Source organism: Mauremys reevesii, linkage group 3, assembly GCF_016161935.1.
Source record: "Mauremys reevesii isolate NIE-2019 linkage group 3, ASM1616193v1, whole genome shotgun sequence".
In the NCBI taxonomy this organism is placed as follows: Eukaryota; Metazoa; Chordata; order Testudines; family Geoemydidae; genus Mauremys; species Mauremys reevesii.
In genome coordinates this window covers 154,639,198-154,652,184 of record NC_052625.1, presented here as the reverse complement: position 1 = coordinate 154,652,184, position 12,987 = coordinate 154,639,198, and the positions used below count along the sequence as shown (strand labels likewise).

At 42.0% G+C, this 12,987-nt stretch overlaps 1 long non-coding RNA gene across 2 annotated transcripts in view; it reads left to right on the top strand.

The window, feature by feature from the left end:
* LOC120400382 overlaps nt 1-12,987 on the top strand; it is a 37,167-nt gene that overhangs the window by 5,360 nt on the left and 18,820 nt on the right. For both annotated transcript variants that reach the window (XR_005595786.1, XR_005595785.1), the window contains exon 2: nt 6,549-6,653. This is a non-coding gene — a long non-coding RNA (uncharacterized LOC120400382). The remainder of the gene's footprint in view (nt 1-6,548; nt 6,654-12,987) is intronic.

Here is a 12,987-nt window from a genome sequence, read left to right as displayed (position 1 = left end):
TTCTTAACCATAGTGGTTATACTGCGCTTTTGTGATGCCAAACGTCACTTCACCACAAACATAGCAGAAGTTATCTGCACTGTTCACACAAGTACGAGGCATCTCTGCTCACTTTGGCTAAACAGAAATGTGTCCCTTTGCAAAATCAAACATTGACAAATAAGAGAGCACGACACTGTATGATTTCTAGAGCTGATATAGGGCAATTTGTTCAGCAGAGTGATGTAAGCTTTGTTATGATTGCATCATTCATGACTTCTAGGAATAACATGATGCAATTCATATCATGTATGACGCAATACCAGCTTCAGATTGCATCATTCATTGTTTTGCCTAAAAAGCAAGTACTGTCCAAACCCAGTCATAGATTTATTCATAGATCCAGTCAAAGATGTATTTTAGTCATTTCTGGTTTAAATTGAGATCCCTTCCCTTTATAATTCACGTATCCTCCGCTATTCCCAAGTCAAGGGTCGTATATACTGACCCAATAGCATAACTTGAAAACTAGAGCCAATCAACAATTTTAAGCATCATTTTCGTTTTCAGTGACCCAGAATTAGTAAAGTTGGACTACATTTATTTCAGAAGCATTTTGCCTGTAGAGCAGTGTTATTATTATTATTAACCTACAGGTTACAGTGGACAAGAAGCTGGATATGAGTCAGTGTGCCCTTGTTGCCAAGAAGGCTAATGGCATTCTGGGCTGTATAAGTAGGAACATTGCCAGCAGATCAAGGGATGTGATCATTCCCCTCTGTTCGGCATTGGTGAGGCCTCATCTGGAGTACTGTGTCCAGTTTTGGGCCCCACACTACAAGAAGGATGTGGAAAAACTGGAAAGAGTCCAGCAGAGGGCAACAAAAATGATTAGGGTGCTTGAGCACATGACTTATGAGGAGAGGCTGAGGGAACTGGGATTGTTTAGTCTGCAGAAGAGAAGAGTCAGGGGGGATTTGATAGCAGCCTTTAGCTACCTGAACGGGGGTTCCAAAGAGGATGGAGCTCAGCTGTTCTCAGTGGTAGCAGGTGACAGAACAAGGAGTAATGGTCTCAAGTTGCAGTGGGGCAGGTTTAGGTTGGATATTAGGGAAAAAAATTTCACTAGGAGGGTGTGCAGCACTGGAATGTGTTACCTAGGGAGGTGGTGGAATCTCTTTCCTTAGAGGTTTTTAAGGTCAGGCTTGACAAAGTCCTGGCTGGGATGATTTAGTTGGGGATTGGTCCTGCTTTGAGCAGGGGGTTGGACTAGATGACCTCCTGAGGTCCCTTCCAACCCTGATATTCTATGATTCTAATAAAAAAACAGATATGCCCCAACAGTTCACAACCCAGCCTTTGAGGACACTCAAGTCTAAAGAGGAAATATAAGATGGTAAGGTCCTAGAATAATTCTTTAGCCCTGTCTTCTTGCCTCCAGGCCATTGTCCTGTGACTTCTCCTGTGGCTAATGCTGATCCCCTGCCAGCAGCAGGATATGTCTCAGCCCAGTTCTCCAGCCCTCCAGTCCCAGCTGTTAGGCCACCTGCTATCCAGACTTCCTTCTTCAACTAGCTCTCAGACTGCTACCTCTGGCCTCCTATTATTCTCATGCAACCTTTGCTTCCTTTCTAGCCTAATTCCCTGTGACCTCACACTGTACTTCCCTTTCCTGTACTCTGAGGGTATAGATCTTCTGGTAGCTAGATTTTGCATAGAGGGTTTGCACACTGCCTGGTATTGAGCCAGCAGGTTGATTACAATAGGCACAACATTGGCAGCATATTGAAGCATATTCTTACCAGTAACTGCACACTGCACCATAGTAACTCTAACTCAGGAACCAATTCATGCAACAAACCTCGATGCCGACTCTGCCCACATATCTACACCAGCGACACCATCACAGGACCTAACCAGATCGGCCACACCATCACCGGTTCATTCACCTGCACGTCCACCAATGTAACATACGCCATCGTATGCCAGCAATGCCCCTCTGCTATGTACATCGGCCAAACTGGACAGTCCCTACGGAAAAGGATAAATGGGCACAAATCAGATATTAGGAATGGCAACATACAAAAACCTGTAGGAGAACACTTCAATCTCTCTGGACAATAGCAGATCTAAAGGTAGCCATCCTGCAGCAAAAAAACTTCAGGACCAGACTTCAAAGAGAAACTGCTGAACTTCAGTTCATCTGCAAATTTGACACCATCAGCTCAGGATTAAACAAAGACTGTGAATGGCTTGCCAATTACAAAACCAGTTTCTCCTCCCTTGGTTTTCACACCTCAACTGCTGGAACAGGGCCTCATCCTCCCTGATTGATCTAACCTTGTTATCTCTAGCCTGCTTCCTGCTTGCTTATATATACCTGCCCCTGGAAATTTCCATTACATGCATCCGACGAAGTGGGTATTCACCCACGAAAGCTCATGCTCCAATACGTCTGTTAGTCTATAAGGTGCCACAGGACTCTTTGCTGCATTGGCACAGTGTGTGTCAGTGTCTCCATACTGCTTTGTGATATATCTCCACTCTCCTCTGGAAGGAAAAATTTGGTGACAGGATAGTTCAGTTTTAATGGTATATTCAGGCCTTCTCAACTCTTTAGAGTTTGCTAAAAAGGGTGTTGGTTAGTTCCACTCAAATGGTTTTTTTTCTGTCCAATATTTTAAGCCCAAGAAGCTGTGAGGCATTTCTCCTTCTGTGGCTTTGTGTACAGTGGAGCAATGCATTGTATTAGAAAACATGTTCTCTCAGTTCTGCTACTGACATGCCAGGTAACATTGGGCAAAATCACTTCACCTTCCTATGTCTATTTCCCCCTTTTCCCTTATTTCCTTTGTCTGCCTGGCATATTTAGATTGTAAGCTCTTTGGGGCAGGAACTGTCTTTATCATGTGTGTATAGTACCTAGCACTATTTTATTTTTCTTACATCTGTTTGTTTTGCAAAATCTGCGTAATTCCTTCTGTGATTTTTTTTCTCCCCAGATAAATGTTTAGAGCCAAATTCTGCCCTCAGATGATGTAAGAGGCAGACAGAGCATCTAAGAGCATAGACAATTATTTAATTAAAAATTAATCATCTGTCCACACCTGTAATTCATATTCTAAACCTACTGTACAAAATGAAGATTTTGGAGGCAGGAGCAAAAATTATTCTTAAGTCTTGTTTTCATTCCTGACAAACCAGTTAGAAAGCTTTTCACACAAAAGAGGATGCAAGCAGCACAGCATTATCATTGCATCCCAATTTAACATTGCTGCCGAGCATACTTCTGCTGAAATTTATCTGCCCCACACCAGTAATAATCTACTGAAAAAATTCAGTACCATGATTTATACTCCTAATTTGAGTTATGGGAACAAGTTCTAAATATAGGGTGAGATTCTGTGCTTTGCCTGTAAAAGGTGCACCACAGAACTCCCAGCCCAGAGGGTAGAGGGGCTATAATGGCTTTAGGCCACCTTTACATCTTCCCAATCCTGGGCTGCTCTAGAGGCTGGAGAGACTCTCAACATAACTTAGCCCTAGGAGCCTAAGTTATGGCAGCCTTGTTCCTAGGCCTGTCCTATAGGTGACAGTACCGCCTAGAATCTCAGCAGTTCTGTGTGCGGTGGCTCCATCCCTACCACACCCATCCCACCTCCAATAGTGAGGCTTGCATGCAGACTCTTGGAAGGACACCTGACATCTGTCTTCTGCAGTGCATATGCTAGGGGAAAGGTCTCCTCTGACTGGGTATAAGGGATTTAAGGCCCCTTTATATCACTCTACCCCTTTTACCCAGTATAAAAGGGGCCAGGGTGAGGCTCTGACCCATAAAATTAGCAACTAAGGGTCAGGTAAACAGAGCTAAAGTGTACATATCTGCTGGAGCAGGGCTGTTTTGCATTATTTCATGTGCTCAAGCAGCTAAGGAAGATATGCAGAAGAATATTCATATCCAAATCCATGAAACATGCACATGAACCATCTAGAAGCAGTTCCCTACACAGACATCAGCCCTAGGAGGCTGAGTGAGAACTAAAGCAGTGAAGCACCATGTAGGGCAAAAGAGGAACATGTGGCTGAGCTCCATGCCATTGACCACACAAAGTTATACTTCTGCAAAATCACAAGTTCCTTTTGCCCTGTGGAATCCTGCCCCATTTGATGAACAAAATTTCAGTACATTTTAGTACACAGATAATTATTCACACACATCTGTGTACACAGTATAGACTATGTTCATCTTGAATATTAGGTAAAATGTAAAAAATACCATCGTTATTTTAAAAAATTACATGCCACAGTATGATTTTCAAAGGTTCATAAAACACAGGCAAATCTGAATCTGCAAATGCAAAGTACTCCACTTAGGAAGGAACAATCAGTTGCACACATACAAAATGGGAAATGACTGCCTACGAAGGAGTACTGCAGAAAAGGAGCTGGGGGTTATAGTAGATCACAATCTAAATATGAGTCAACAGGGTAACACTGTTGCAAAAAAGGCAAACATCATTCTGGGATGTATTAGCAAGAGTGTTGTATGCAAGACACAAGAAGTAATTCTTTAGCTCTACTCTCCACTGATTAGGCCTCAGCTGGAGTATTGTGTCCAGACCTGGGTGCCACACTTCAGGAAAGATGTGGACAAAATGGAGACAGTCCAGAGAAGAGCAACAAAAATGATTAAAGGTCTAGGAAATATGACCTATGAAGGAAGATTGAAAAAACTGGGTTTGTTTAGTATGGAGAAGAGAAGATTCAGAGGGGACATGATAATTTTTAAGTACACAAAAAGTTGTTACAAGGAAGAGGGAGACAAATTGTTCTTTTTAACCTCTGAAGATAGGACAAGAAGCAATGGGCTGTAATTGCAGCAAGGGCAGTGTAGGTTGGACATGGGGAAAAACTTCCTAACTGTCAAGGTGGTTAAGCACTGGCATAAATTGTCTAGGAAGATTGTGGAATCTCCATGATTGGAGATTTTTAAGAGCAGGTTGGACAAATACCTGTCAGAGATGGTCTAGATAATAATTAGTTCTGCCATGAGTGCAGGGGACTGGACTAGAACAGCTCTCTAGGTCCTTTGCAGTCCTATGATTCTGTGATCTCCTGACCAATTTTCAGGAGAAAGCATAAAGTCAACTTTTATCAGTGAGGGCTTGTATATTTTAACTTCAGATATTTCTGTGTTAGAATTGATCACAGAAAAGTCATAAGAATTATTTTATATTGAGAAAAGTGTTTCTCGCCCACCCACCCCCAAACAAACAAACACACTCTCTCTCTCTGTATCCTAATTCAAAATGGTTTAACTGTTTTGGCTCAAAATTTTATTTAAAAAAAAAGTAGTTCACTTTCTGGCAGTGATAAGGGCTGGACAATTTCAGCCTACTATATGACTGTTCCATGGAGCTGATGTGATGAGTATGAAAGCTGCACTCATGATAAATGTCAGAAGCACTTAAACTTCTTTTTTGGCATAATATAGCTCAATTTCTGACTGTACTTTCATGTGGCTCCTATTGTTTTAGCTATGTGGGTGGGGTGGTTTTGCTGTTTATTGTTTGATAGAGGTGTGCATGTCTGCAAGTAGAAGCAGCTAAGAAACAAAAAGAGAAGGCAGCAGTCAAGCCAAAGAGACAGCCAGAAAGGGAGTGGGAGCATGGCCTTGAGAAAGAACTTAGCAAGAGAACTCTTTGGCCAGAATGCTGTCTGGAAAGAGCCTTGGAACTGTGAGCAAAGAAACTGCCTCCTATTGTTTGATTCCTGGGGTGTTTGGGGAAGCAGGACTTTGTGTGCGCTTTGTATATAAACAGGGTTGCATCATAGAAATACCTGATTCCCTCGTCAATTTTCTCTTCTTAATGGAAACAACCCACAAGATCCAGAATACTGGCTAACCATTCAGGCAAAAAGGAAAGTCATGTAGTACTGTAATGTAATCAGAGCCATCCATTGGGTACGGCGAATCAGGGCGACTGCTCCAGGCCCCGCATTTTGGGGGACTCTGCGGGCCAGTGCGATTGGCCAGCGTGGTCAGTCCCAGAAGTGACGGGTCGGGCCCCGGAAGTGACAGATTCATCACTTCTGCCCTGGGCCCTGCACCCCTCTAGGGATGGCCCTGAATGTAATAAAACATATAGCTGTGGAGCTGTTGCTCCAATGGATTTAGTCCTAATTTTTTACCTCAAAAAGTCAGAAGGTGCAGATTATTTCTGTAAAGTGAGTTGAGAAAACTCACAGCCTACATGTGTGTTCCAAAAATAATGACCTATTCAAGTTTTTTACGTCTATACTTGCTAAGTTCATCCATAATAACCAGAATTTAATTAGTTGGAATATAAATACTGTTCCTGAGAGTCTGGATGCTAGATTAAGTGACACTGCTTTCCCAGTTATAACAGAACGTATTGCTGGTATGTTTAGTGTGTATTTTATACTGGTAAATTACCAATTTGCATGAAAGTGAGCTACAATTAATTTAGTAGATAGAGAAGCCTGTCTTCTCATTTAAATAACTATTGACCTACTTCTGATTTTGTTTTTGTTTTTTGCCTCTTTAGGAAACCTAATGGGAAAACTGTGCACTGTCAGTAACTTGGGGATATATTTCTGAATAAAATGTACTGATTGCATTTAAGTCAAGCAGAAAAAGAAAGAGATTAGAGGTAAGTGACAAAAGTAATTTGAAGCACGGAAAGACTTCCATATGAAGAGATTGGGATGGTTAAGTTTAGAGAGAAGATGAATAAGAGAATACATGACCAAGGGATACAAATTAATGAATGAGACTATGGGGTTCCTCTGAAGCATCTGGTCAGCATCAGAGACCAAATACTGAACTAGATACTCTATTATGGCAACCTCTGCTCAGCCAAAAATTATTCTACCATTGTGGACTGTATAATGAAAATAAAAGTGTTGATCTGAAATTTGCTTAAAAACCAGAATAAATGTATTCTCTGATTACCTCAGTAATATAATATATTGCAATATAATTAAGTTTTATATATATATAAAACATATATATAGTATATATATATATATACTACAACATATATATATATATATGTTGTAGTATAGGCCTGGTCAAGGCTCTATTGTGTTAGGTACTGAATAAACAGGGTGAAAGACACCTATATATTGCACCTTTTATCCTAAAAGATCTGAAAGTGCTTTACAAACTTTTACACATAAGAATTTAACCTATTTTAAGCATTCACATAGAGTGTAGTTCACATAGATGGTGTACGAGAACTGCAAGGGGAAATGTACCGGTATTTATTTTTTGAATAACACAATGCAGCTATCCTCCAGCTCTGATTGCATGAACAATATTTAACAATACGTTACAAATTAATTAAAGTTGGCATGACAATGCTAACACATTTCCAACCTACAAAACGGAAACCTTCTCCCACTCCCTGAAAAATCTGGGTAAACTAATAGGCTTTGCAATGTGACCCAATGGTCAATAAATATGAGCTCTGTTTGAGCAAGAGGGAAGTAAAATTCCAGATTTGGAGTACTCCTCTTAGAAATCCCCGAGCATGAGTCTCCACTGCCCTGCATTTTGTATAGTAATTTACACTGGATCAAAGTGCTTGTAAAATGCTATTATATCAGAGTAGTAGAGTTTTATCCACCATTTGAAATTCACTTTGCATTGGCATAAGTGCATAGTTATTTATACCAGTGTATACAAGGTGATAGGCTGTGGAAAGCAGACCCCAGCTCCTAGTTCCCAGATCTCAGTGGGACATGTCTGAGGCAAATAAGCAATATCCCTTTGACTGCTAGAAGGAACTGCACCTGGTTACACCCCTGCCTCTCAGCTGGCAGCACCCACTCTTCTATGCACCTATGCTTCCTCTTCACCATTCCCTTGGTGCCCCTTAGAGCTCCAGCCCCCTCTCCCAATATAAGGATCTGGGTGAGTGGGGGTGCCAGGTGAATGTGCAAGAGGGTACCTGGATGAGTATGGTTGTGCATACAGTGAGGGGCGAGCTGGCTGGATGAGTGCAGATGTCTAGTAGAATGCAGGGGGAAGAAGGGGAATAAAAACACCTAGGGAGAATGTAACAAGGTGGCAGATTAAGTCCCTGTATAGGAGTGTAGGGCTGTCCTGTGGAGTCATCATAGGTCCAGGTGCTAAAACCCTCCATTAGAATTCAAAGTAAGTACTGTCCAGTCATGCTGTGCAGTGAGTCAAGTTAGCTCCAACAAGGATATAAATGGGGCAGGACTGGAGAAGGTCCTGTAAGAAAATCCTAAAAACAGCCTATCTTGGGGAGAAAACTTTAGGCTGAGGTTTATGTTGTGCTAGTGTTTTTGAGTCACCTATAAAGCCAAACCCCAGGAAGGGGATAAATTTGGAAAGTAACTCAGGTTCTGGGTAATCTGAGGGCCCTTTCTCAGGAGACAGAAACAACGAGAAGAAAAGCTATCGGAGAAGGGGTTGGAGCTGAAGTACATGATCCCAGGGAATGATGTAGAAACAACTACTGGGTTTGGGGATATAGGAGGTACTGCTTCAAAAGCTTGTGCTGGGTTCAGGGCTGAATGATAAAATCAGAATCTCAGCTTTCATTTTAAAACAATGTTTCTAGCCTTCATGACTGAAAGAAAATCTTGCAAACTTGACCCAAGTGTAACTCAGGTTATGTCTATACTACCCGCCAGATCGGGTAGTATAGACATAACTACGTGACTAGCGTAGCTGAAGTTGTGTATCTTAGTTCGAACACCCCCCGCCCCACTAGTGTAGCCCAGGCCTCAGACTTGCTGTGATGCTTGAAAGAATAGCTCCACAAGGTATGAACCACCCCGTTCTGCTTAACTTTGAAAGCTGCTGTCAGATCAGGAAGTGTGATCAGTGCCTCAATCTGGGGTTGGGCCATGGGATCCGCATGTAGAGTATGTCTAGATCCCCAGATTACCTTAATTTGGATGGGCCCTGTAAATCTTGACTGTGACCTTCTTTGTGCCAAATCTATTCTTTTACTTTTTCTCCTGTCTTTTCGTGTGGTATCCAAATGAATAAATTAGAAGATTTATCCAAGAAGTACGAGAGTATCTGAGTCATAATCAAGTTTACACAATAAATTATTCTACTGCAGACTGGCTGTAATTTATGCTTATTGTATTGACTCATGAGTCTCCTGTTTCAGGGAGCAGCATACAATCAAAGTAGGTAATTATCTGAAGCAAATTATTTGAAACAAAGCCAGGCTTCATGTGGGAGACCTGCCCTTACAAACTCATAGGGTGTGGGGATCAGGGAAGATACACTTTTGAGAGATGGAAGAATTCATGGGCATTAAACATTCAAAGTATCAAAGGTTGCTTTTTTCCCATCTAATGCATATATTATTCCAAACTTAGTTCCTCCATAGCTGGAAGGAATAGACATCTCATCCTTGAAATGCAGAGTGTTGCACTTCTCCCCTGGCCAGCTGCCATCCTCATAACACTCTTGCATGTCCGAACTAAGGCAGTCATTGCAGATGACAGCTCAGCAGCTCACAGGAAGTGCAGACTTCTTGTATGGGTTCTCCACACCCTATTCATGTGTACAGCAGAAATATACCAGTCCTGCTATCTAGCCAGCACCCATACTGGTAGGGGCTTGGTTTCTCCCTATATAAAATATACTATAGAAACTCCCCAGCATCCTTAGCCAATACAAATGGAGATTTATAGAATGATTCTTAGCCTGCAACAATGGTTTAGACTAAATAATGTGAATATACACATAATTCAAAAGAATATATTATTTGAAATATCTCACATTTATAGTGTTTGCTTAATTAGTGTTAATGTGTTAAAATGCATCTTTTGTGAGAAAATCTCTATTCGTATTTAAATATATACAAAGATCAGTGAACTGCTGAACCACTGGCTAAAATGAGAGTGGTGTTGGTGTTCTCCTACAGAAGCCTCATCCAATTTTCTTTGCTCAAGGAAGGTTGCTGTGATGTAACACTTTGAACTGCAGAGTGTATAAGAGTGGGAGGAGAAAGTCATCTATTGAGAAATGCTTATGATTTCCTCTTTTTTGTTGTTGTTGTTGTTTAACATTTAAAAAATGTTCAGTACAAATTAGAGTTGGGTTGGATTTTTGGCCAAAACGTTTTCTGACCCAAAAATGCAGATTTGGATTAGCTGAAAAATGTTGCAAATTTGTGTTGATTTTGGCTAATTGTTTTGGTTGAAATGAAAGAATATTTTTTTCTAAAATATCTAAATGAACAGTTTCAATTTTGCAGACTAGATTCACAGGGGGATTTAGCAGTGGTCCTGCCCCATCTCTTTATTCCTAATAGCCCTGTCACTTACCTGGTATGTCAGAGACACAGGACTTAAACCCAGGTCTCCTCATGCCCAGGTGAGTGCCCTATCCACTAGACTATTGGCTATTCTAGGCTGAGTTACTCTCAGGCCTGGTCTACACTACGATTTTAGGTCAAATTTATCAGCGTTACATCTATTTAAGCCTGGACCCGTCCACACGACAAAGCCCTTTTTTTCGACTTAAAGGGCTCTTTAAATCGATTTCTTTACTCCACCTCCGACGAAGGGATTAGCACTGAAATCAGCCTTGCCAGGTCGAATTTGGGGTAGTGTGGACACAATTTGACGGTATTGGCCTCCGGGAGCTATCCAAGAGTGCTCCATTGTGACTGCTCTGGACAGCGCTCTCAACTTAGATGCACTGGCCAGGTAGACAGGAAAAGGCCCGAGAACTTCTGAATTTTATTTCCTGTTTGGCCAGCGTGGCGAGCTGATCAGCACAGGTGACCATGCAGAGCTCATGAAGAGCTCATCAGTATGATGTGCACATTGCTGGGGCACATTGCCCGGCCTGTACTTTGTGAGAAGTCTATATCCATGTCTATGTCCTCATCACTCTCGTCACCGCGCTGCCGTCGCCTCCTCGCCTGGTTTTGCTTTTGCAGCTTCTGGTTCTGCATATACTCCAGGATAACGCGTGTGGTGTTTACAGTGCTCATAATTGCCATAGTGATCTGGATCCATGATCCCAGTGCTATGGGGTCTGCACTGAAAAAAGGCACAAAACAATTGTCTGCCGTTGCTCTGATGGAGGGAGGGGTGACTGACAACATGGCATACAGGGAATTAAAATCAACAAAAGGGGTGGCTTTGCATCAAGAAGAAACACAAACAACTGTCACACAGAATGGCCCCCTCAAGGATTGAACTCAAAACCCTGGGTTTAGCAGGCCGTTGATTTCACAAAACAAATCGGGTCAATTTCTTGTTTTGATCCACTCCATCTATCTTCTACATCTTAGGCTGGCAGCAGATGGTGCAGTACGACTGCTAGCCATAATCATCTCCTGGGTGCTTGGCAGAAGACGGTGCAGTACGACTGCTAGCCATCGTCATCTCCTGGGTGCTTGGCAGAAGATGGGAATGACCTGGCTGAGTCACTCCCATGTCTGCCCAGGCGCCCCGACCGACCTCATTGAGGTCGGCTAAAAGAGCACCCAGGAATACGATGATGATGGCTACCAATCGTAATGCACCGTCTGCTGCCAAGAGGCAATGAGCTGCTGCTATGTAGCAATGCAGTCCCACGTCTGGGAGCAAGAGAGGGGCCTGACGACATGTACCCAGAACCACCCGCGACACTGTTTTTGACCTATCAGGCATTGGGATCTCAACCAAGAATTCCAATGGGCAGCAGAGACTGCGGGAATTGTGGGATAGCTACCCACAGTGCAACGCTCCGGAAGTTGACACTAGCCTCGGTACTGTGGATGCAGTCTGCCGACTTAATGCACTTAGAGCATTTTGGGTGGGGACATGCACAATCGACTGTATAAAAATGATTTCTAAAAAACCAACTTCTATAAATTCGATCTAATTTCATAGTGTAGACATACCCTCAGTCTCTCCTGTTGAAGCTGATCCACTTTGTATAAAATACTTGACTAGTCACTGGGCCAAACAGACTGATTCTATAGCCTGGTGATTCGGGCACTTATCTAATAGGAGGTTTCAGTCCCTACCCACAATGAATATTCAACAGGAAATTTATATAGGTGTTAGGTTGAACTCCAGTACATACTGTACCTATTTGGACACAATTTTTCATGTGTACACTGAGGCAGATTATGAAGAATTTACTTCTGCAGAGTTAATTATGGGTGTGTTAATCATTTGCATTCATGATCCTATCTGAATCACCATGGACTGTTTTATACACTGAGTGCTGAGATTATTCTCTATTGTGTCTTCCTACAAAAAAAATAGGTATATTAGGTATTTCTAAGGCACCCATCATTGTGGTATCTAATTTATATCTGATTCCGCTGAAAGAGTCTGTTGTGCTTTGACATACTTCCAGGTCATTCTGAAAATATGTTTTCTATCATTTTAATTAAGCAATGTAAACCATGTGGACATTTAAGTGACCATTGAGTATCTATTATGCAGTCGTGCAGATCACAAGGATGTGTACACTGTAAATTTTTTGGGGCAGGGCCTGTTGGTTTATTTGTTTATGCAGTACCTAGCATAATAAGGCCTTTTCTCTGTTTGGGAACCCTTGGCACTATACAAATAAATGACATGCTGAAAAAGAGAAGGGACTGGAGGAACAGTGATTGTTCCAGTTACAAATAATGCATTTGAAAATTGTTAGTAAAGTCAGATGTATATGCCAATAATGATTACAGTTTTTTTAAAAAAAGGTTTTATACGAATGTAGTGCTTCCAAAAGATACCAGAATGAAACCCCTGGAGTTTAAGTTCTGTTTTATTATCCACCGAACAGTAAAGTATGGGTAAGCAGCTTCCCAAACCCTGCCCTACCAGTGTGCTCCTCTGTGGGGGGCAGCCTCAGGGGTGAGCATATACGTTAGTCTCAGTGGGTCCAAGTCACCTCTGATATAACTTCACTAGCTACAACAGATTTGCACCAGGGATGAGCTGGGTCCTATGTACACTGAGCCCTTGGTCTCTTCTCTGAAATTT